This window comes from Rutidosis leptorrhynchoides, chromosome 7 (assembly GCF_046630445.1).
Source record: "Rutidosis leptorrhynchoides isolate AG116_Rl617_1_P2 chromosome 7, CSIRO_AGI_Rlap_v1, whole genome shotgun sequence".
Lineage (NCBI taxonomy): Eukaryota > Viridiplantae > Streptophyta > Magnoliopsida > Asterales > Asteraceae > Rutidosis > Rutidosis leptorrhynchoides.
Window position 1 is genome coordinate 6295951 of NC_092339.1, and position 25730 is coordinate 6321680.

Below are 25730 nucleotides of genomic sequence, written 5' to 3' on the forward strand. Positions count from 1 at the left end.
GATTATCAGTCAGTGACAACAGAAAATGAGAAATATTTAAGTATCACTGACAAGAGTCATGTAGTTGAAAAACTGCCAAGACTTAATTCTGAATTACATTATACACATATAAATGTACCAGAAATACATATGGTAGTTAACGAAAAATATATTGATCCTGGTGTATTCAGTTTATGGCATAACAGATTAGGCCATCCAGGATCAACAATGATGAAAATGATTATTGAATGTACTCATGGACATCCACTAAAGGATAGAAAAATCCATCATGATACAATGGTTCCATGTACATCTTGCTCTCTTGGGAAATTGATAACTAGACCCTCACCACTTAAGGTTGAGAAAGAATCACCAATGTTTCTTGAAAGAATTCAAGGTGATATATGTGGACCAATTCATCCACCATGTGGACCATTTAGATATTTCATGGTTCTAATAGACGCATCTAGCAGATGGTCTCATGTTTGTCTGTTATCAAGCCGTAATGTGGCATTGTCAAAATTTCTTGTCCAAATTATTAAATTGAGAGCTCATTTTCCTGATTACACCATTAAAAGGGTGAGACTTGATAATGCTGGTGAATTTACATCTCAAGCATTTAATGACTATTGCATGTCTATAGGAATTGTTGTTGAACATTCTGTTGCTCATGTGCATACACAAAATGGTTTAGCCGAGTCATTGATTAAACGTTTACAGTTAATCGCTAGACCATTGATAATGAGAACAAAACTCCTTGTATCTATATGGGGTCATTGATAAGGCTAAAAAGGAACATATATTTCATAGCAAAATCCCCCAAGAAAGACAAGATTTTAGTTGCAATTGTTCCATTTTCGAGTAATATTCGTTTATTTTAAATAAGTGCGAAGACAAAAGGCGAAAACGAAGATTTGAAGACGCAAAGGTCCAAAAAGCTCAAAAGTACAAGATACAATCAAAAAGGTTCAAATTATTGATGAAGAACGTCTAAAAATGACAAGAGTACAAGTTACAAAACGCAAAGTACACGATATAAAATTGTACGAAAGGGCGTTCGAAAATCCGGAACCGAGGCATGAACCAACTTTCAGCGCTCGACGCAACGGTGTAAAAATTACGAGTCAACTATGCACAAGAATAAAATATAATATTTAAATAATTCATAATAAGAATAATATTAAATAATAAAAAGTTGTTAATTGAGCATAGTTCAGGGGTCGTAAATGAAAATTTCAATTCTAATTTCGCTATAAAAGCGATGATTTACGATCAATTTGAGGAGACTTTTTTCGATCATTTTTTCTATCTTTTTCTTATTTTTCTATCTATCAATATCAATATCTATAATTTATATCTATAATTCTCTATCATAATGTTAATGTAATCAGATATAACAATAATCTTAATTTTAATTTTAAATTATGATAATAATAAGATTTATGATAGAGATCGTTTGAGTGTGTAAGTCGAAATTCTGTCCGTGTAACGCTACGCTATTTTTAATCATTGTAAGTTATGTTCAACCTTTTTACATTAATGTCTCGTAGCTAAGTTATTATTATGCTTATTTAAAACGAAGTAATCATGATGTTGGGCTAATTACTAAAATTGGGTAATTGGGCTTTGTACCATAATTAAGGTTTGGGCAAAAGACCGACACTTGTGGAAATTGAACTATTGACTATTAATAGATGGGGGGTATTGTCTAATTGAGTGACAACTCATTGGAGTCTGTCGAACCTATCTTCAAATTAATTAACCTAATAATTAATAATGATTATGGTTGTCCTATTTAGTAATGTTCATATGGAATCTGTTATAATCATTTAATTAATCAATTGGGTTGGGTAATTGATTATTCATTCTGATCAAGTGGATGAATTAATATTCATAAACTAATTAAAACAGGGGTGGATTACATACAGTGATAACTGGTGTAATTGTTGACAGAAGTGATAACTGCGTCACAGTTTAAATCCTTAATCAGTTGGAATATTTGACTTCGGGTATAAGGGTAATTTGACGAGGATACTCGCACTTTATATTTATGACCGATGGACTATTATGGACAAAAACCAGATAGACGTATCAAATAAACCAGGACAAAGGACAATTAACCCATGGTAATAAATTAAAATCAACACGTCAAACATCATGATTACGGAAGTTTAAATAAGCATAATTCTTTTATTATATTTCTCATCGTATCTTTATTTACTGTCATTTTATTACTCGCAATTTTATTTACTGTCATTTTATTTATTGTCATTATTTTACGCACTTTAATTATCGTCATTTATCTTTACGATTAAAATATAGAATCGACAAACCGGTCATTAAACGGTAAAACCCCCCTTTTATAATAATATTACTACTTATATAATTATATATATTTTGTATAAATATAGTTAAAAATATAGTAAGTATCACCAGCTCCCTGTGGAACGAACCGGACTTACTAAAAACTACACTACTCTACGATTAGGTACACTGCCTATAGTGTTGTAGCAAGGTTTAGGTATATCCCATCTGTAAATTAATAAAATTTGTGTCATATTTTGTAGTATTTTGTATTAAAAATAATACTATTTCGTACCCTCACGCTACATCATCAAGTTTTTGGCGCCGCTGCCGGGGACCGCTAAAACGCTATATTTTTAATTTATATTTGTGAAAATATAAGTTTGTAAAAAAAAAAAAAAAACGTAAAAAAAAAAAACGTAAAAAAAAAAAACAAAAATGTAAAAAAAAAAAAAAAAAACAAAAACGTAAAAAAAAAAAAAAAACGTAAAAAAAAAAAAAAAAAATTTATTAAAAAAAATATATATATTTTTTAAGATTTTGTCTATAAAAAAAAAAAATGTTTTTTTTAGTTTTATTACCTTTAGATTTTTAGACTATAGTCGCAACTTTTAGTATTAAGTTTAGTTTTGCCATAGTTATTTTCTTATTTTTATTTTTCGACGCCTTTTACCTATGTATCAATTACAATTCCAATTAGTGATCTCTATTTGTAGTTTTAATTTTAAGATAGTGATAGTTATAAGGTTGGATTAACCGCGTGTTTACAAACCACTCTTCGTCTTTTTCATTTTTCGACACTTTTCGACGCGCACTCTTTTTCTCTCTTATTTCTCGCCATTCTAGTTTTTAGGACTTAGAATTTTTTCTACTTCTTCTCTAAATTTCTTAAAATTACGAAAATTTGTTCTAAGTGGTTAAATTGATAGACATCAAAATTTTCTGGCTCGTAGTAATAGTTGGATTTGTACGTGGACCGGGTTATTGGAGCCAAACAGTACTCAATTATATTGAGACCAAACGAATCCTGCCCCTCTGCTGCATCTTTTGGCTATTCGAAACGTGGGCAAAATCAGAAAAGTCTATTGGTTGGATAACTTATTATAGTTTTTCTTTCGTTTTTAAAAACTAATAGGATATTCAGTGAATGCACCGAGCAAGACGTTCACCACCTTTTGTACGTTCACCACCTGTAACTCGATCAAGACATTTAACAAATATAACCGCCGTTGATTTCTCTTTAGAATCGTCATCCAGCAGACCAAGTACTTCAGTTCAAATTTCCGATAATCCATTTTTTGAACCCGATTTCACAATTAAGAACCCGGAGCATATTCAAGGACAATTCCAAGATCCTGAACCACTAGTTATTCCTCCTGAGCCACAAACCATTAAATCAGAATCCTCTAGTGATTCGTATTCAACAAATTCAATTATGGAAGTAACGGAACCTCTAAGTATGGAAGATCGAATGAGAGCCACACGCACGGGCCAAGGTCACGCCATTATTAAGCCAGAAGTTAATGCGCCAGATTATGAAATCAAAGGACAAATTCTACACATGGTAACTAACCAATGCCAATTCAGTGGTGCACCGAATGAAGATCCTAACGAACACCTTCGTACGTTTAAAAGAATTTGTACACTATTCAAAATCCGAGAAGTGGAAGATGAGCAGATCTATCTCATGTTGTTTCCCTGGACTTTAAAGGGAGAAGCCAAAGATTGGTTAGAATCGTTACCTGAAGGGGCGATTGACACATGGGATGTTTTAGTTGAAAAATTTCTTAAACGATTCTTTCCGGCATCCAAAGCCGTGAGACTTCAAGGAGAAATTGTTACGTTCGCGCAAAAGCCAAATGAAACATTATATGAGGCGTGGACAAGATTCGGAAGGATGTTGAGAGGATGTCCTCAACACGGTTTAGACACTTACCAAATAGTACAAATATTCTACCAAGGTGTCAATGTTGCTACACGAAAAGACATCGACATAACAGCTGGTGGTTCCATTATGAAGAAAACCGCAACTGAAGCTTACAAAATTATTGATAACACAGCCTCCCACTCGCATGAGTGGCACCAAGAAAAAGATATTGTTCGTTCATCTAAAGCGGCTAGAGCCGATTCTAGCCATGAGTTTGATTCCGTTTCAGCAAAAATAGATGCTTTCGAAAGACGAATGGAAAAGATGAATAAAGATATTCACGCAATACGAATCAGTTGTGAGCTATGCGGTGGACCACACTTATTGAAAGATTGTCACATTGAACCAACCATGGAACAACGAGAGAATGTTTTCTATATGAACCAAAGGCCAGGAAATAATTATCAAAATAATTATCAACCGCCAAAGCTAAACTTCAATCGAAATCAAAACATTCTTTACAATCCAAAAGGACCCGAAAATAACTGGTATAACCAACAAGGTCCGAATAACCAACCAACTCAAAACAACACTTTCAATCAACAAAGACCTGGCTTATATAAACCACAACAACAAACCGAAGAGAAAAAGTCAAATATGGAAGACGTGGTATTCAAGCTAGTTGAATCTCAAACACAATTTATTGAAACTCAAACCCAAACAAATGAGAGGTTTGATCAGTCATTAAGAACTCAACAAGCTTCCATTTTGAATCTAGAAAAACACGTAGGTACTCTTGCTAGCATGATGAGTGAGAGGGAACAAGGAAAACTACCGACTAATACTGAAGTAAATCCTCGGAAAGAGAATGTTAATATGGTGTCAACAAATTCTGAAAAACCAGCTCCAGAAGATGGGAAGGTTTTAGATGTGAGTAACAATGAAGAAGTTACACCAACACCACCACCCGAGTATGTAAAGCCAGTGGTGACACCATACAAACCACCCATCCCGTTTCCAAGAAAAGGAGTTGAGTATGAGCAAGTAATAAGTAATAAAGATTGTGATACTTCTGGAAAGAAGAAGAAGAAAAAGAATAAGAAAGTACAAGAAACAAAAGCCGTAGAAGTAAACCCGGTGAATACAGTTCCACCAAAACCTCCACCTAGGGTAGGTGATCCGGGTGAATTTATTGTTCCTTGTCTACTTAGTGATTGTGTCATGTATGATGCACTAGCAGATTTAGGTGCAAGTGTGAGTGTTATGCCTCTTTCCTTATATAAGAGATTAGGTGTAGGTGAGTTAACTCCAACGGATATGAGTGTTCGACTCTTTGATCAAACCATTAAGCACCCAGTTGGAATTGCTGACAACCTACCCATTCAAGTAGGTAATTTAACCTTTCTAGTCGAATTCATTGTCATTGACATAGAAGAGGACCCAAACATTCCTCTAATTTTAGGTCGACCATTCTTTGCGTCCACCGGGGCGTTATTTGATGTAGGAAATGGAAGAATGACACTTAAAAGTGGTGACAAATCGATCACCTTTATGATTCGAAAATCTAAACCTCCACCAACCAAAACCGTTGAACCAATAAAAACGATTGGTAATAACCATGTTGTTTTACCAACTCCAACGGCAGTGCTTAGCAATAATGAAACGCCTAAGTGTGGGAAAAATGAAGTAACACCTAATGATAACCCAATAACAAAGGACCCCGTTGTTGATACGAAATTAGATGACCCCGTTATTAACAGTTCAATGAAGAAACTTTTTAAACGGGCTATTGATGCTAGAAGTAAGGGGAACTTTAAGTTATGTAACCGGTTAGTATCCAATCTGTCGCCTAAAGAAAAGGCGAAGCTAGTTGAATTATGGGATATTACGGAAGAAGCCGGGCACTGGCTTAAAGAAAAAGTCACAGATAGGCAAGTTGATTATGGACCAAGAGAAATTGACAATGAAGTTAATCACAATTTCAACACCACAGCTACCTAAGTGTGGGGAGATTCGAATGTTCTAAAAAGATAATGCTGTCTAAAGTTATTTGTTCTGTTCTCGTGTAGTTCCGAGAATGGAATCCGATTGGTCTTTTCCGCTAGCAGACACTAAAGAACTAGTTTTCTCCCTCCATTCTGAATTTTTATTTTTTTTAGGTTTTATTTGAAATTAATATGCATTTTAATTTATGTTTTATTGTGATTTTAAAAAACAAAATTTACTTTATTTCTTTAAGTTAAAAATATGATTTTTAAAATTCGTCGTAAGTTGAACACTAGGTCATTGAACCGAAATTGCTTTACCCGAGGGCGGGGCGACAAATTATGTTATCATTATTTTTAATTTTATTGATCTAAAGGATGAAAAAAATATTATATATTATAAATTTTTGAACGTGAGGTTATGTACCAAACTTCAAAAATATGTATATATATGTTTGTATTTTATGTTATGTACACAACAGGGTAAAACAGCGCACTTTCAAAGACTGTCATGAAGTTCAGCAAAAGCTACTGATTTTGACAAGACGCAAAAAAATCAAATGTGAAATAACAATATGTTTGCAAACTCGGTATTTTTAATCACTTTTCTACGCTAATCACCCTCATGAATTTAAATTATAGTCTGATTTCATGCAAATGAGGGCATTGCATGATCTTAAGTGTGGGGAAGGGTTATAAATTCTCTCAGGTTTATACTTGGTTTATTTGCCAAATTTTGTGAAAATTTGAAAAATTTTCAACTAAATGAACTCAAAATCATGTTTATACATATTTATGAACGATGAAAACTAGGTGTTAATACCGAAATTATCGTTACCTCGAAAAGGACATAAATTGAGAAACAACATAAAACGCTTGAATTCATTTAAAATGGAATAAAGGAGAATAAAAAGGCAAAGAAAGAAACTAAGTGTGGGGAGAATGTACCAAGTTATTCAATTAAAAACTATCTATCACATATTTTTGTACAAGATTATTGCAGGTACTTTTGTTTTGGATAATACTAATCAGTTTTACCCGATTTACTATAATACTTTTGAAAGAAAGATGGATCTACACGATGAATCAATTCCATCATTTGAAGGAAGTAAAGTCTTCCGAAAAAGACACGCGCTTCTTGATTTAGGTCATGAAGTTGTCGTCCAGACCAGCTGTAGGTTGACGAAAAATCTAGAAAAGTCATCTCTAAAATCAGCAGGAAATCCACGGACCTCAGCATCAAACAGGGTCGCCAAGTGGTCAGATTTATCCTAACCATGAGAAGGATTTATCTCGTACAATGGGGAGGCACCGTGCAAATTAGCTTGATAAGACTAATGAATCAGATCCCCAGAAAAGGATAATCTCCTTAAAGATTAAAAATCAGCTTTTAAGACTGATAATACTCAATCCTAGAGATTGACCTTAAAGATTAAGAATTCAAACTCATGGAATTCGATGATATCTAAACTCGAGCATGAACGAGAAAATATTTTGATCAAAAATACAAACCGATTTGTTTTCTGAAAACCCATTTTCAATGCGTTCATTACCATTGAACGTAAAATCCTAGGAATTCACCTGGAATTCATTAGGTCACCTGAACCAAATCGGGTGTCAACCGTAAGAACGGTGGTTGCATAGCATGGTCGGAGACAGGACCTTGTGCCAGACCGAAAAATCACAGGATGATCTTTACTATCACTCCTACCAAGGATAGTTCTAGCACCCGACACGTTAAAAGACCATAATCAAATGCATGTCACGGGACATTGCCTTAACAGTTTCTTGTTCATCGCTTTCCTTTACAACCGGACGGTAGTTTACCGAAAGGTAATATACGGAACAAGTAACTGGATGTGTGCTTTCCGATACCGGGATAGTAGTGGATTACACGAACCTAAATATTTTTAGCCAAAATATTGATCCACAAATATATTTTGCAACACCGATGGTGGGTCAAATCAGAAAACTTGTCTAGGGTAAAATCTAGCTTGAATTTTTAAAAGATCAAATGTTTTCATAAAGATCCAATTTCCTAAAGGATCTACATTTTTATAGTCATGTGGGACTGTAAACCGCCTTTCAAATGTGCACTTTGCTTTGGAAACTGAAAGTAAATCGGCTATTTGATTGCAAGTGTCGTTGACCTAAACCCAAGGCAACTGTGGATGACACACCCACCTTTAACCATGGTTCTATTGTTAATATCATTGTTTATACCGCTCTATCAAAATCACTGATGTACAAAGTGTGAAGAATAAAGAAGTGATTCGTGTGATGTATTATATTATTTCAAGACTGTATTGCTTGAGGACAAGCAACGCTCAAGTGTGGGGATATTGATAAGGCTAAAAAGGAACATATATTTCATAGCAAAATCCCCCAAGAAAGACAAGATTTTAGTTGCAATTGTTCCATTTTCGAGTAATATTCGTTTATTTTAAATAAGTGCGAAGACAAAAGGCGAAAACGAAGATTTGAAGACGCAAAGGTCCAAAAAGCTCAAAAGTACAAGATACAATCAAAAAGGTTCAAATTATTGATGAAGAACGTCTAAAAATGACAAGAGTACAAGTTACAAAACGCAAAGTACACGATATAAAATTGTACGAAAGGGCGTTCGAAAATCCAGAACCGAGGCATGAACCAACTTTCAGCGCTCGACGCAACGGTGTAAAAATTACGAGTCAACTATGCACAAGAATAAAATATAATATTTAAATAATTCATAATAAGAATAATATTAAATAATAAAAAGTTATTAATTGAGCATAGTTCAGGGGTCGTAAATGAAAATTTCAATTCTAATTTCGCTATAAAAGCGATGATTTACGATCAATTTGAGGAGACTTTTTTCGATCATTTTTTCTATCTTTTTCTTATTTTTCTATCTATCAATATCAATATCTATAATTTATATCTATAATTCTCTATCATAATGTTAATGTAATCAGATATAACAATAATCTTAATTTTAATTTTAAATTATGATAATAATAAGATTTATGATAGAGATCGTTTGAGTGTGTAAGTCGAAATTCTGTCCGTGTAACGCTACGCTATTTTTAATCATTGTAAGTTATGTTCAACCTTTTTACATTAATGTCTCGTAGCTAAGTTATTATTATGCTTATTTAAAACGAAGTAATCATGATGTTGGGCTAATTACTAAAATTGGGTAATTGGGCTTTGTACCATAATTAAGGTTTGGACAAAAGACCGACACTTGTGGAAATTGAACTATTGACTATTAATAGATGGGGGGTATTGTCTAATTGAGTGACAACTCATTGGAGTCTGTCGAACCTATCTTCAAATTAATTAACCTAATAATTAATAATGATTATGGTTGTCCTATTTAGTAATGTTCATATGGAATCTGTTATAATCATTTAATTAATCAATTGGGTTGGGTAATTAATTATTCATTCTGATCAAGTGGATGAATTAATATTCATAAACTAATTAAAACAGGGGTGGATTACATACAGTGATAACTGGTGTAATTGTTGACAGAAGTGATAACTGCGTCACAGTTTAAATCCTTAATCAGTTGGAATATTTGACTTCGGGTATAAGGGTAATTTGACGAGGATACTCGCACTTTATATTTATGACCGATGGACTATTATGGATAAAAACCAGATAGACGTATCAAATAAACCAGGACAAAGGACAATTAACCCATGGTAATAAATTAAAATCAACACGTCAAACATCATGATTACGGAAGTTTAAATAAGCATAATTCTTTTATTATATTTCTCATCGTATCTTTATTTACTGTCATTTTATTACTCGCAATTTTATTTACTGTCATTTTATTTATTGTCATTATTTTACGCACTTTAATTATCGTCATTTATCTTTACGCTTAAAATATAGAATCGACAAACCGGTCATTAAACGGTAAAACCCCCCTTTTATAATAATATTACTACTTATATAATTATATATATTTTGTATAAATATAGTTAAAAATATAGTAAGTATCACCAGCTCCCTGTGGAACGAACCGGACTTACTAAAAACTACACTACTCTACGATTAGGTACACTGCCTATAGTGTTGTAGCAAGGTTTAGGTATATCCCATCCGTAAATTAATAAAACTTGTGTCATATTTTGTAGTATTTTGTATTAAAAATAATACTATTTCGTACCCTCACGCTACATCATCAGTCATGTAATTTTACATGCTGCTGCATTGATTCGCATCAGACCAAGTGCAAGTCATAAATATTCCCCCTACAACTTGCTTTTGGTCAAGAGCCAAATATTTCCCATCTTAGAACATTTGGTTGTGCAGTGTATGTTCCAATTGCGACACCACAACGTACAAAAATGGGTCCTCAAAGGAGGTTGGGAATATATGTTGGATATGAAACATGTAACATCCCGCATTTTTCCGTTAAATTATTTTAACGACCGTCTTTTTTTTTTATAGATAATATCTTCCGTTATCTAAATTCATAGTTTCCGTTGACTAACGTTCATAATATTTCCGTTATTTAATTATAACATCACTCGTTTACTCGAGCGTTTTCAAAATATTCGTTCGGTTAAATCCCGCACCCGCTTCTAAACTTGAGAGACTAAAATTGACACGGGGCAAACTAGTTGACTAGGTCAACTAGTCCACCCCAATCACCACCATTCAATCATCTCCATCTCTCTCTCTCTTTCTCTCTAGCAAGAACACACATACATTTACCCAATTCAATCATTCATCATCTAAATTCGATCTAGGAGGCCAACATCAAAACAAATTACGTATTTGGAATCCTCTCTTCATCCTCTACAATTTGATACCAACTTCATCTCGTTTGGGTAACATTTCTAAAACTCTAGATTTCTCTAAATTCGTGTTTTTGATTTGAAATGGTGTTAGTTAGTGTCTATGGCTCGTGTCTAGCATGAATATATGATTTACTTGCTCGATTTGTTGTTTTGAGTAACTAGTATGAACAATTGAAATGGGTGTGCTTAATCCTTAATTTTGGATGAGTTAATGTTGTTAAATTGTTAAAGTTCATGTTTTAATTATGTTACTAGTATCACTAGCTTCAATTTGGTGTGTAGGTTGATTTGGAAAAACATCACTAACATGATTATTGATTTTGTGATTCTTGGCTAGGGTTTGATAGCTCTTAAAATAGACTTTTGATGATTTGAATGCCATGAAACATTGTTAGTAAGTGTTTAGTTGTATCCTTTGTCAAAATACCTTCCCGATGATATAGGATACATGTTTTGATTGTTTGCGGGTCATAAATTGGGATTGTTTGAGTTTTGGTTCGTGCATTTCTTTGTTGCAGCAAAACAGGGCCTGGATACAGATCTGGACGCCGTCCAGATTCTTGGACGCCGTCCAGCCCTTCAGACTTGGACGCCGTCCAGCCTTTTGGACGCCGTCCAGGCCTTCAATACTGGACGCCGTCCAGCCATTTTGGACGCCGTCCAGATGAACTATCAGGGGCTGTCCAAAATTGTCGTTTTTCGTTTAATTCTAACTATGCTACGCACCTCCGATTAACATGAAACTTGACCAACATGCTTATATATGGTTAAAAACCTCAGAAAAATAGTTCGGGACCCGACCCGAACGTGTTGACTTTTTCGTTGACTTTGACCCGACCAAGTTTGACTTTTAGCCAAACTTAACTGAATACTTATACAATCTTTCTAACTCGCTTCTATACTTGTATCTTGCATGAAACGTGATAATTTGATTCACATGCTACTTAATCGAGTCGTAACGAGCCATAGGACTAATTGAACACTTTGACCGACCGTGTTTACCGATATTGATACAAACCTATTTGTTTAGGTCAAGACTAGCATTCGTTCTTGCATACGTTACTTGTGAAGTACTATTATACTCTTGCACTCGAGGTGAGATCATAGTCCCACCTTTTCAACAACTTTTTATACTTTTAAATTGTGGGCTGAGAAACATATACTTTGTTGCATTTTGTACTACTTACTTTTATACTTTGAACACAAGTACGATGAAACAAACATTCTACAGTGAGTTAGAACAAAAATCCTCAATTCGATTATCATTAGTTACACTTGCAGGGTGTAAGCGAGAACTTATATTGTGTGGCCATACCTCATTTCGGACGGTTCGCTACCGTCTACGGATGAAATATATTTTTGAGAAACAGTGTATGTTCTAACACTATTGTGATGGGGTTCTATGGAAGGAAATGTTAAGTCTTGATAATTGGGTGCTCGCGAACAAACTTTTGGAATGCAACTTTTGGATGATCAATTTTATGGACATACTAAATCTTGTGATTCAAAAATAACGTTTATTACTACATCTATGATTTCACCAACGTTTTTCGTTGACAGTTTTCTATATGTTTCTCAGGTTCATACTTGGCTACTTGATTTATGCTTCCGCGCACTTTGATTACTTGCTTGGAGTCAAGTATACATGCATACGCTAGGGATAGCGCTTTTGGATTCAAACTTAAAGCTTACATACTTTTGCTATTTATAGCAAACCGTGATTTTAAACTAATTATGTCGCAAGTTATTTCATTTACACTTTATAACTTTTGTAAACTTAAACTTGTTGTCGAACCGTTTTGTAAACTAAACTTTGCAAGTTTTGTACATTTCAAATGAATGCGACATGATTTTGGTCAAACGCGTCTCATATAGAGACTATGACCACGCAACGGGACCTAAGTAGACGGTACCGTCAATGACGATTTTGTCGGGTCGCTACAGATGGTATCAGAGCGTTGGTTGTAGGGAACTAGGATGTGCATTAGTGTGTCTGACAGAGTCGTTGGGACGCATTAGTGAATCTAGACTACAACCGGATAGTTAGCCATTGCATTCTGACATACATTTGCTATAGATAGCACTTACTTGACTACTTGTGCATTATACTTGAATCATTCTTAGGCAAACTTCTTGATGGTACCAAGCTTTCATCATACGAATCCGTATTCTGCCACTTTCTGGTAACACACGTAAATTCAAGATTCATACACGTATGGATGACGACGACTTCATTAGTCACACTTTTTAGGGAACTCTGTCTCCCGGATTGTTATTTGCCACCGTTTCAACTTACTATCGGTTTCCCACTGGTGTTCCTTACTATCTACTTTTTGGTGTTACTACCATCACTACTCTAGGTGAGTATCGTCATCAACATTTATCACTACGGTTGCGTGCTACTCGTTATCATGACTCGTTACTCTTTTCATACCTGAATACATTATTGTCTGACTCGAACCGCTTTGATGTGAACAAACATTTATACACTTCCCTCGGGGAACGCTTCTTTAGAGTTGCAGAAATTCTTTCGATTTAATACGAGTCACGTTTGAGACGCCGTTACACTTTGTTCATTCTAGATCTTCACAGTTACACGAACTTGATGTTATGGAGTGATGTGGGAATGGAGGTATGAGTTAGCGTAATATAACGACACTCGATCAACGTGGTTATATTACGGTAAGTCATACCAAAGTTCTAATGACACGTGATGGTGGTTGGACTCGATCAACCTAATCACCACCATGTGCCATGTACATGACTTCATCCTTCTTGATTGGATATCCGAAAACCCCGAGAATACTGATAACAACCATACCCGGGACACATCTTCGATTATTGTCAAACTATAGTTATGCTTCCGAATGAATGGTAAATTCTTTCAACATCAGACGTATGTTATACGTGTATACTATCTCGTTTTCGCATAGTTTTATCGACGAACTACAAACTGTTTGGTATGCTCACATCGAGGCGGAAACTTCTCTCGCATTACACTCGTACTTCCGTTTAAGGAAATCATTATTCTAAACTCTCAATGGAGAGAGAGACTCTTCACGTTATACTAGTATTCACCACGAGGGTGAATAGTCCTAACAAACGTTTTCGAAAACCGATAAATCTTCCGCGGCGCGAAATTCTTGAGAAACAGAAACTTGTTCTAACTAAAGTTTTCAAGTCCTAACAAACTTATTCAAATTTATCTTAAGGAAATGTACCTCGTTTCGGATCGAGATCCTCGTTTCACTTCTAGATTTAGTAGTGCCTTACAAAAGTCTCGGGACCACGTTTAGACATGAGTACCGCGTATCATCCACAAACCGACGAACAATGCACATGTACAATTCAACCTTGAAAACCGTAATACGAATTTGCGTTATCAACTTCAAATTTACTTGAGAAAAGTATTTGCCTTTAGCCGAATTCTAGTACTACAAAAATTTTCATTCGAGTATTAACGCCACACCTTTCAAGAACTCATATAGCCACAATTGTCATTTTCTAAATTGTTGAACCGAAGTAGTTGACATGCAAACCACCAGACCTGGATTCATTCATGAGATAACCGTTATGATCGTTCAAATCCAAGAAAGGCTCAAGGCGGACCGTAGTCGCCAAAAGAGCTATACCGATGTTAGACGTGGACCTCTCGAATTCCAAATGGGTAACCGCGTAACGTTAAAAGTCGCACCTTAGGAAGGTGCAATCCGTTTCGGGAAACGTAGGAAGCTAAATCCGCGATACACAAAACCTTTTAAAATCCTGGGGCGTTTCGGACCGTTACTAGCCGTTTAGATTTTTCAACTCATTCGAGTCTCCGTACATCCCACATTCTACGTATCAAACTTAAAGACGTGCCTTGCGAAACCAGGACTTGTTACCCTCTTCGACGAACCTACTATCGATGACAAACTTTCCTTCCTGGGAGAACCGGTTGAAATTTTGAATCATGAAACCAAACTCTGAAACAACGTAAAACCCCGACTGTCAAAGTTCGTTGAAATGCCCGATGAAGTACTTTCACTTATCCGTAGAATGGGCAACGCACGATCTCGATGAAGGGACAACGACTACTACTTTCAACTAAATTTCGGGACGAAATTTCTTTTAAGGTGTAGTTAATGTAACATCCCGCATTTTTCCGTTAAATTATTTTAACGACCGTCTTTTTTTTTTAGATAATATCTTCCGTTATCTAAATTCGTAGTTTTCGTTGACTAACGTTCATAATATTTCCGTTATTTAATTATAACATCACTCGTTTACTCGAGCGTTTTCAAAATATTCGTTCGGTAAAATCCCGCACCCGCTTCTAAACTCGAGGGACTAAAATTGACACGGGGCAAACTAGTTGACTAGGTCAACTAGTCCACCCCAATCACCACCATTCAATCATCTCCATCTCTCTCTCTCTTTCTCTCTAGCAAGAACACACACACATTTACCCAATTCAATCATTCATCATCTAAATTCGATCTAGGAGGCCAACATCAAAACAAATTACGTATTTGGAATCCTCTCTTCATCCTCTACAATTTGATACCAACTTCATCTCGTTTGGGTAACATTTCTAAAACTCTAGATTTCTCTAAATTCGTGTTTTTGATTTGAAATGGTGTTAGTTAGTGTCTATGGCTCGTGTCTAGCATGAATATATGATTTACTTGCTCGATTTGTTGTTTTGAGTAACTAGTATGAACAATTGAAATGGGTGTGCTTAATCCTTAATTTTGGATGAGTTAATGTTGTTAAATTGTTAAAGTTCATGTTTTAATTGTGTTACTAGTATCATTAGCTTCAATTTGGTGTGTAGGTTGATTTGGAAAAACATCAATAACATGATTATTGATTTTGTGATTCTTGGCTAGGGTTTGATAGCTCTTAAAATAGACTTTTGATGATTTGAATGCCATGAAACATTGTTAGTAAGTATTTAGTTGTATCCTTTGTCAAAATACCTTCCCGATGATATAGGATACATGTTTTGATTGTTTGCGGGTCATAAATTGGGATTGTTTGAGTTTTGGTTCGTGCATTTCTTTGTTGCAGCAAAACAGGGCCTGGATACAGATCTGGACGCCGTCCAGATTCTTGGACGCCGTCCAGCCCTTCAGACTTGGATGCCGTCCAGCCTTTTGGACGCCGTCCAGGCCTTCAATACTGGACGTCGTCCAGCCATTTTGGACGCCGTCCAGATGAACTATCAGGGGCTGTCCAAAATTGTCGTTTTTCGTTTAATTCTAACTATGCTACGCACCTCCGATTAACATGAAACTTGACCAACATGCTTATATATGGTTAAAAACCTCAGAAAAATAGTTCGGGACCCGACCCGAACGTGTTGACTTTTTCGTTGACTTTGACCCGACCAAGTTTGACTTTTAGCCAAACTTAACTGAATACTTATACAATCTTTCTAACTCGCTTCTATACTTGTATCTTGCATGAAACGTGATAATTTGATTCACATGCTACTTAATCGAGTCGTAACGAGCCATAGGACTAATTGAACACTTTGACCGACCGTGTTTACCGATATTGATACAAACCTATTTGTTTAGGTCAAGACTAGCATTCGTTCTTGCATACGTTACTTGTGAAGTACTATTATACTCTTGCACTCGAGGTGAGATCATAGTCCCACCTTTTCAACAACTTCTTATACTTTTAAATTGTGGGCTGAGAAACATATACTTTGTTGCATTTTGTACTACTTACTTTTATACTTTGAACACAAGTACGATGAAACAAACATTCCACAGTGAGTTAGAACAAAAATCCTCAATTCGATTATCATTAGTTACACTTGCAGGGTGTAAGCGAGAACTTATATTGTGTGGCCATACGGGTTTGACAAACCCTCATTTCGGACTGTTCGCTACCGTCTACGGATGAAATATATTTTTGAGAAACAGTGTATGTTCTAACACTATTGTGATGGGGTTCTATGGAAGGAAACGTTAAGTCTTGATAATTGGGTGCACGCGAACAAACTTTTGGAATGCAACTTTTGGATGATCAATTTTATGGACATACTAAATCTTGTGATTCAAAAATAACGTTTATTACTACATCTATGATTTCACCAATGTTTTTCGTTGACAGTTTTCTATATGTTTCTCAGGTTCATACTTGGCTACTTGATTTATGCTTCCGCGCACTTTGATTACTTGCTTGGAGTCAAGTATACATGCATACGCTAGGGATAGCGCTTTTGGATTCAAACTTAAAGCTTACATACTTTTGCTATTTATAGCAAACCGTGATTTTAAACTAATTATGTCGCAAGTTATTTCATTTACACTTTATAACTTTTGTAAACTTAAACTTGTTGTCGAACCGTTTTGTAAACTAAACTTTGCAAGTTTTGTACATTTCAAATGAATGCGACATGATTTTGGTCAAACGCGTCTCATATAGAGACTATGACCACGCAACGGGACCTAAGTAGACGGCACCGTCAATGACGATTTTGTCGGGTCGCTACAAAACATCTTCAATATTAAGGTATATTGAACTTATGACAGGTGACGTTTTTACAGCACGTTTTGCCGATTGTCATTTTAATGAAACATTGTTCCCTAGATTAGGGGGAGAAATGAAAAATAAAGAAAATGATGTTTCATGGTGTGAACCTCAATTAAAGTATCTTGATCCTCGCACAAAAGAATGCGAGACAGAAGTTCAAAAGATAATGCATATACAAGAACTTGCAAATCAATTGCCTGATGCATTTACAGATACAAAAACGGTGACAAAATCATATATACCAGCAGTAAATACTCCAGCTCGAATTGAAATTCCAAAAGCTGGCAATAACGTCACTCATGAATCTTTGCCACGTCAGAAACTTGGAAGACCAATTGGTTCAAAGGATAAAAATCCTCGAAAAAGAAAATCAGCTGATAATGAAGTAAAAGAAAGTGTTCAAGAAGAACCACAAATCAGTACTCCTACTGCAGAGGAGATTGATGATGTCAATACAGAAATTGCAATCAATTATGCATATTCAAAAATATTATGGAACCGAAATGAAAAATCTTGATGAGAAATTTTCATTTAATGTTGCATATGACATCATGAATAATGATGATGATGATCCAGAACCAACATCTATGGTTGAATGTCAAAATAGACATGATTGGGCTCAATGGAAAGAAGCAATACGAGCTGAATTAGAATCACTCAATAAAAGAAAAGTTTTCGGATCCATCATTCTCACTCCTAAAGATGTGAAACCTGTAGGATACAGATGGATTTTTGTCCGAAAAAGAAATGAGAAAAATGAAGTTACAAGGTATAAAGCTAGACTTGTAGCTCAAGGTTTTTCTCAAAGACCGGGAATTGATTATGAAGAAACTTATTCCCCTGTTATGGATGCAATTACTTTTAGGTACTTAATCAGACTGGCAGTTTCTAAAAATTTAGAAATGCATCTCATGGATGTTGTGACTGCTTACCTATATGGATCACTTGATAGTGATATATATATATGAAGATACCTGAAGGATTTAAGGTACCAGAAGCATCAAATGCAAAACCCAAAGAAATGTATTCGATTAAATTACAAAGATCTTTATATGGGTTAAAACAATCGGGACGTATGTGGTTTAACCGATTAAGTGATTACTTGATAAGCAAAGGGTATACAAATAACCTTACTTGCCCTTGTGTTTTCATTAAGAAAACAACATCCGGATATGTGATCATAGCTGTTTATGTTGATGATCTTAACATCATAGGTACAAATAAAGAGATCTATGAAGCCATTCAACTTCTAAAGAAAGAATTTGAAATGAAAGATCTCGAAAAAACCAAGTATTGCCTTGGTTTACAAATTGAGCATATGCCTAATGGTTTACTTGTACATCAAACAACATATACTGAAAAGATTTTGAAACGTTTCAATATGGACAAGGCAAAACCATTAAGTACTCCTATGGTTGTTAGATAAGTCAATGTTGAAACTGATCCATTTCGTCCATGTGAAGATCATGAAGATATTCTTGGACCAGAAGTACCATATCTTAGTGCAATTGGAGCTCTTATGTATCTTACAAATTGTACAAGACCTGACATTTCTTTTGCAGTTAATTTGTTGGCAAGGTTCATCTCTGCTCCTACCAAAAGACACTGGAATGGGATCAAACACATATTTCGATACCTTCGAGGAACTACTGATTTAGGATTATTTTATTCTAACGAATCAAAACAAGATTTGGTTGGTTATGCTGATGCAGGTTATTTATCTGATCCACATAAAGCTAAATCTCAAACTGGATATGTATTCCTAAATGGAGGTACTGCAATATCATGGCGTTCTCAAAAACAAACACTTGTTGCTACATCATCAAATCATGCCGAAGTGATTGCATTACATGAAGCTACTCGGGAATGTTTTTGGTTGAGATCAATGACACAAATCATTACTGATTCTTGTGGACTAGAACGCGATAAAGGTCCAACAATTATCTATGAAGATAATGCAGCTTGCATAGCACAGATGAAAGAAGGGTATATCAAAAGTGACCGAACCAAACACATACCTTCTAGATTCTTCTCATACACTCAAAATCTCATTAAGGACAACGAGATTGAAATGAGATATGTTCAATCCAGCAAAAACTCTGCTGATCTTTTCACGAAAGCACTTCCAACTGCTATTTTCAGAACACACGTTCATAACATTGGCATGAGACATGTTCAAAAGATGTAACAACCGAAGCGATGTCTACTTGAGGGGGAGTCAACTCCATGATGCACTCTTTTTCCCTTAGCTAAAGTTTTTCCTACTGGGTTTTCTTTAGCAAGGTTTTTAACGAGGCAGTAACTTACAGTTGATCTTCAACAAACAAAATTGCTATCCAAGGGGGAGTGTTATAATATATAAATATATATATATATATATATATATATATATATATATATAAATGGATAGTCAATTATTGATACACAAAAGTAATATTATTGTATTACCTAAACTTGTGATATTTTTGCTATAAATAGCCATGAATGCAAGCATTAAACTTGCACCATTTCTCACACTTACAAAGTGTTTCTTTCTTTCTCTCCATTATCATCTTTGTTCTTACACTTCATTATTAGTATTCTTAATCAAGAATCAAATCACTAAAGGTAGTTATAAGCCTACTGAATTATAACATCAAGAATCAAACCACTAAAGGTAGTTATAAGCCTACTGAATTATAACAATGATGTCTTTTGTTCTCTCTCGTCCTTCTCTCCCCCAACGTCACATTCATATCCCCAAAACCATCTTAACCCTTTCTGCTTAAATCATCATTTGATCTCTGTAATTTTGGAGTCACCGCCACTACCATTTATCGCGAATCTGTATTTCGATCAAAAAGCAATAAATTTTACCGTCATCGGTGAAGGTACGCGCCACCTAGGAGCTCCGCCAGAATTTTAACGTTTTCCGTGAGTAATTTAAGTGTTTAATGCTAACATACTTTCAGCATTAGTTTGGATATCTCATTGTTTTAACGACGTTTAATTTTTTTTATTTTTTTTTTTTATTTTTATAGATCTGGGTGGTAGTAGTTACCGATGGCGGTTGGTGATGGTTGTTCATGATTGAGTTTATCCTTTTTTCGGATTTGATTTTGTCTATTTTAATGTTATAACTTTTTTCGATTTGGATGTTGTGGTGGTAGCTGAGGAGTTGTAGACGGTGATTGTTGCTGGTGGTGTTTGACGGCGGTGATTGTTGGACAAATGGTGGTTTGAACTCCGGCCATTGTGATTTACGGTTTTTAAAAACAAAATTGCTGGCTAATGGTGAACGTTTCATATCTTTTACGGTATTGAAGTTTATGATTGTATTTATTTTTGTTTATGTGGTTGTGTTTGTATATTTCCTTTGTTTGCTTTCTTTATCTGCATATTGGTATAACCTTGGTAAGTTTATGGTTTACCCATATTAAGAGCTTTTGATTGTTTGTTTTTTTTTTTTTTAAAGGAACCAAGTTGTTCAAAAGCTTGATGGTGGCGGTTGCAGGAGATTGATGGTGGTGGTGGAAGGAGGTTGATAGTTGCGGTGGAAGGTGGCTGATGGTGTTGGACTTGGGTGGTGATGGTGGTGGCGGCCAGAGCTCTTGGGAGGCGTTGAGGGGGGAAAAATACTACTGTAGCTACTGTAGTGTTTTTGGTGATGTGGTTGGATATGATTGGTGGTTGTTGTCCGTATTTAGTATATATAAATATAAATACGTATGATTATCATGTAGGGTTACAAGTAAATAAGATTCTTAGATTCAAATGATTTTTTAATAAATAATAAATGCTACGATTTCCTAGAACAATCTACGTGACATAACAATTAAACAAGATTTAAGGGTACGATTGCGATGGTTATTGACTACACATCGAATGATAATTCTATGCGATTACGATAGTTATTTACCACACATCGTATTTACATGACAAAGCAGTACATGGTGTAAAAGTTACCGAAAGTCGGTTATTAATTACGAACATAATTTACATCCCAAAATATTCAATTGTTACAAACATGCCATAATTTACACGCTAAATTATTCTACGATCAGAAACTTACAAGTTCATATAAATAAATATAACAATAACCGAATACATGACTGAACTAATCAACTAACTTTCAGTTACTGACAATTCATTTTGCGTTGATGCTCTTCCAGTTTTAGCGCTAGCATTCCAGTTTCCTCTGTAAACACAAATTTTCATAACTTTTACTTGAAATAAGAAATCATCAAGCAACAACATCATCATAGTAAGAAAGATGGATAATTTGAAATAGAAAAACTATGCATAACCTCCTATAACCACTACAACAACTAACTACACCAATTGACCTAATTTCACCAACCACAAACTGCAAAATAAAAAATAAAAATAACACCTTCGTGAAATTGAAAGAGCATAATTGTGAATCTAGCTATGATGGATCCTTGTATTCTACGTCTAAACAAAGGCACTCCCATGCAATTCGCGTAACTGACAACAATCTGATGACCAACCTGGAACATATCAAGCAATGCAAACACCAAACAATAAGCTTTTAGCACTTGATACTAAATTTATAATATTGTAATGCAACTAACTTTCTAATGCAAATTGTATATAAATGCTGAAAGATAGTTTAAGACCAAAATGTCCATTTGGTGCAACTTTGACCAGATTAAAAAACAAATTCATGTTAAATGACATTTGCACAGATTCATAAAAATTATTTTTTATGTCTTTAACTTGCCTTTCAAAAACAAACAAACAAACAAAAAGATCCTTAAGAGTATATGTATATGTATATATATAATAAAACAACTTACAATCCTGATCATCTTCATGTTGATCTTCCCAATGTTTGAAATTATCTTCAATTTCTTGTGGTATATTCATTGTAAAAGACAGAAACGGTGCATTTTGTTTTTTTAGCGTATTGTTTTGTTTCAAAAGATAAAAGGTATATTAAATTGTTTGACATTCTTCGACTGTACCTGCTGCACCATGACGATAACTCTTCAAGTATGTATGACTAGTAAGCTCCGACATCTTGACCATCGATGGGTACTTCCCGTAAGGTCATTGTCATCTGTTAACATTAAAGTAAACACCACCCTTTTATCTCTGAATTTCCGTTTATTTTATATATCGTATTTCAGTTTTATTAAAATTCCAATTATTACAATCTTTAAATGAAAATTAGAAGTTTTTAGATGTTTTCTTTGATATTATAATTCTTGCAAGATTTATCCTATTAAAAAGGTTTACAAGCCTCTTATACTAAAAGTTCACCAAATGGTTCTTGGTCAACTTTTGTTCAGGTGATCCAAAATCTATTAGCATTAGCAGATAAATTATTACAAAATAATTTAGTGAAACCAACCAAAAGGATGTTTTAAGATAGATTCCTCACCTTTCTAGTAGCAAATGTCAAGTTGTAGTCGTTGTTAATGTATTTCACAGTGTATCTGCAAGAAACAATTTAGGGTCAAAACATACCCGAAAGGGTGGAACCCGGAAACATATCAACAAATAAAAATAAAATAAAAGAAATGTAAAACGTAAAAGAAAAAAAAGCGTTAAAATTAATGCAGAAGCCGCTCAAGCCGAATGACATTAACAAATTTACATTCTAGCTCATGTACCTTATCTACTGCTTGAAGATCATGTATGCACAGTGTATTGTTGGGATCTATAGTGAAGTACTCTTCATGGCATCTTTTTTTCGTTGACTGCAAATAAAAAGTAACTTACGTTAATGTACAAATCATTTAACTTAAGAATGAACTTGCAATCCATATGGAACCCGGAAACATATAGACACCAACTAAACAGTAATACAAGCATAAAACGTGTCTTAAATTCAATAATGTAGAGACCCGTCCTAATCCATCCGGACGAAGTCCATATCGATTATAAACGATTCACAACAGTTGATTACATCGCGAGGTACTTGACCTCTATATGATACATTTTACAAACATTGCATTCGTTTTTGAAAAGACAATCTTTCATTACATCGAAAGTTGTCGGCATGCATACCATTTTATACTATATCTAACTATAATTGACTTAATAATAATCTTGATGAACTCAACGACTCGAATGCAACGTCTTTTGAAATATGTCATGAATGACTCCAAGTAATATCTTTAAAATGAGCAATTGCACAGCGGAAGACTTCTTTCATATGTGAGAATAAACATGCTTTAAAGTGTCAACCAAAAGGTTGGTGAGTTCATTAGTTTAACATAAATAATCATTTCCATTATTTTAATAGACCACAAGATTTTCATTTTCAGTTCTCATAAATATACGTCCCATGCATAGAGACAAAAATATCATTCATATGGACTGAACACCTGGTAACCGACATTAACAAGATGCATATAAGAATATCCCCTATCATTCCGGGAAATCCTTCGGACATGATAAAAACAACATCGAAGTACTAAAGCATCTGGTACTTTGGATGGGGTTCGTTAGGCCCAATAGATCTATCTTTAGGATTCGCGTCAATTAGTAGATCGGTTTACTAATTCTTAGGTTACCAAGCAAAAAGGGGCATATTCGGCTTCTATCATTCAACCATATAATGTAGTTTCGATTACTTGTGTCTATTTCGTAAAACATTTATAAAAATTGCGCATGTATTCTCAGTCCAAAAAAAAAAAATATATTGTAAAAACATTTAAAAAGGGATTAATGAAACTCACCATACTGTATTTTGTAGTAAAAATACATATGATCATTTAACAAGTGTAGGGTTGACCTCGATTTCACGAACCTATATCATTTATATATATTAACACACATAATAGTAATCGAGCAAATTTATATATAAATTTATTAGTTATACCATTTTTATATTAATAACCTATATGGTTCATATATTCATTTTATATATTTAAAATAAATAAAAATATTAATTTTGTTATGTTATATGTATTAAATATAGTGTTATGTACTAATTGTTATTTGGTAAAATAATACTAATACTAATAATTAAAAATGTGTAATCTCTTTTAAAATGATAATAATAATAATAATAATGATATTAATAATGTCAATTCAAATAATAATAAGAATGATAATTTTATTAATAATGTTATTTTTTTTATTAAAAATATAGTTTTAGTAAAACTGATAATTTTAACAATAATGATAATAAAATAAAAAGTTGTATTATTTTTACCATAAAAATTATAATTTTTAATAATAACTTTTAATACTAATAATATTTGATAGTAGTTAATGTTAATAATAAAAATAGTATTAATGATAATAATAGTTAAGTTATAATATTGATGATAATATTAATAATAATAATGATATAATTACCTTCAAAGCTTTTCCTAAAAAATGGCTTGAACTAGGATTGAACCCACGACCTCTTGTTTAACCGCAACACTCCTAACCACTCCTCCATAACTGCTTTTCATAATTCTAATTCTTTTTATCTAAATCTCCGTATTCAACTTCATGTTCTAACCACACAATCATTTATGTCGTACCAGCCCTGCAGGAACCAGGGAATGGGTCGGCCCAACAAGGAAGACAATTGGGTAACGACCCAACTGCAAATATTCTGGCCCAACAGTTTCTTTTGTTAAAAAATAAAACGCCGTGACCAGGTTTCGAACTTAGGACCTCTAGACTATCACAAACACTCCAAACCGCTGAACCACTTGATACTTTCTTGAAATATCTCACGGTTTAAATGATATAACATGTATTGAACTGTTTGTTTATCTTCTTGAACTTAAAACCCAGATTATCATCTTTATTAACATCAAAATCATTATCGTATTCCCATCTTTATCGATTCATCATGTCTTATTATTATCAACATCATCCGATTATCGTTATTTAAACATAATCATCATCATCCTCGATACCTCTTATCATCATGTATATCATCACCTTAACTTATCGAGTCATCCTCACTATGGTCATCATTAACACCATCGTATAAATGTGATGATAATAATCACACTTATCACTAACAGCTCTCTATCCATTCTGCGTAAATATATATATATATATATATATATATATATATATATATATATATATATATATATATATATATATATTTATTGGTAGCTCGCCTTTATTAAAATCCTACGGCCCAACCACCTATCTAAAAAAAAAACGGCCCATATTAAACTGATTCCACAGCCCACTAGGAACCCGTTACCAATTTTTTTTTTAATATAATCTAGTTGAGATTTCGTAAAAAGAAATATAGAAAGATAGAACCAGCTCATCAACCTAATATACCCTACC

The 25730-nt window shown here is 34.2% G+C and overlaps 1 long non-coding RNA gene across 1 annotated transcript; it reads left to right on the forward strand.

Annotated features, from left to right (window-relative positions):
* Positions 1-20202: 20202 nt before the first annotated feature.
* On the forward strand, positions 20203-21011 carry LOC139857527 (uncharacterized). Its single transcript, XR_011762582.1, has 3 exons — positions 20203-20381; positions 20618-20764; positions 20923-21011. It is a non-coding gene; the product is annotated as an uncharacterized lncRNA (long non-coding RNA).
* Positions 21012-25730: the final 4719 nt, after the last annotated feature.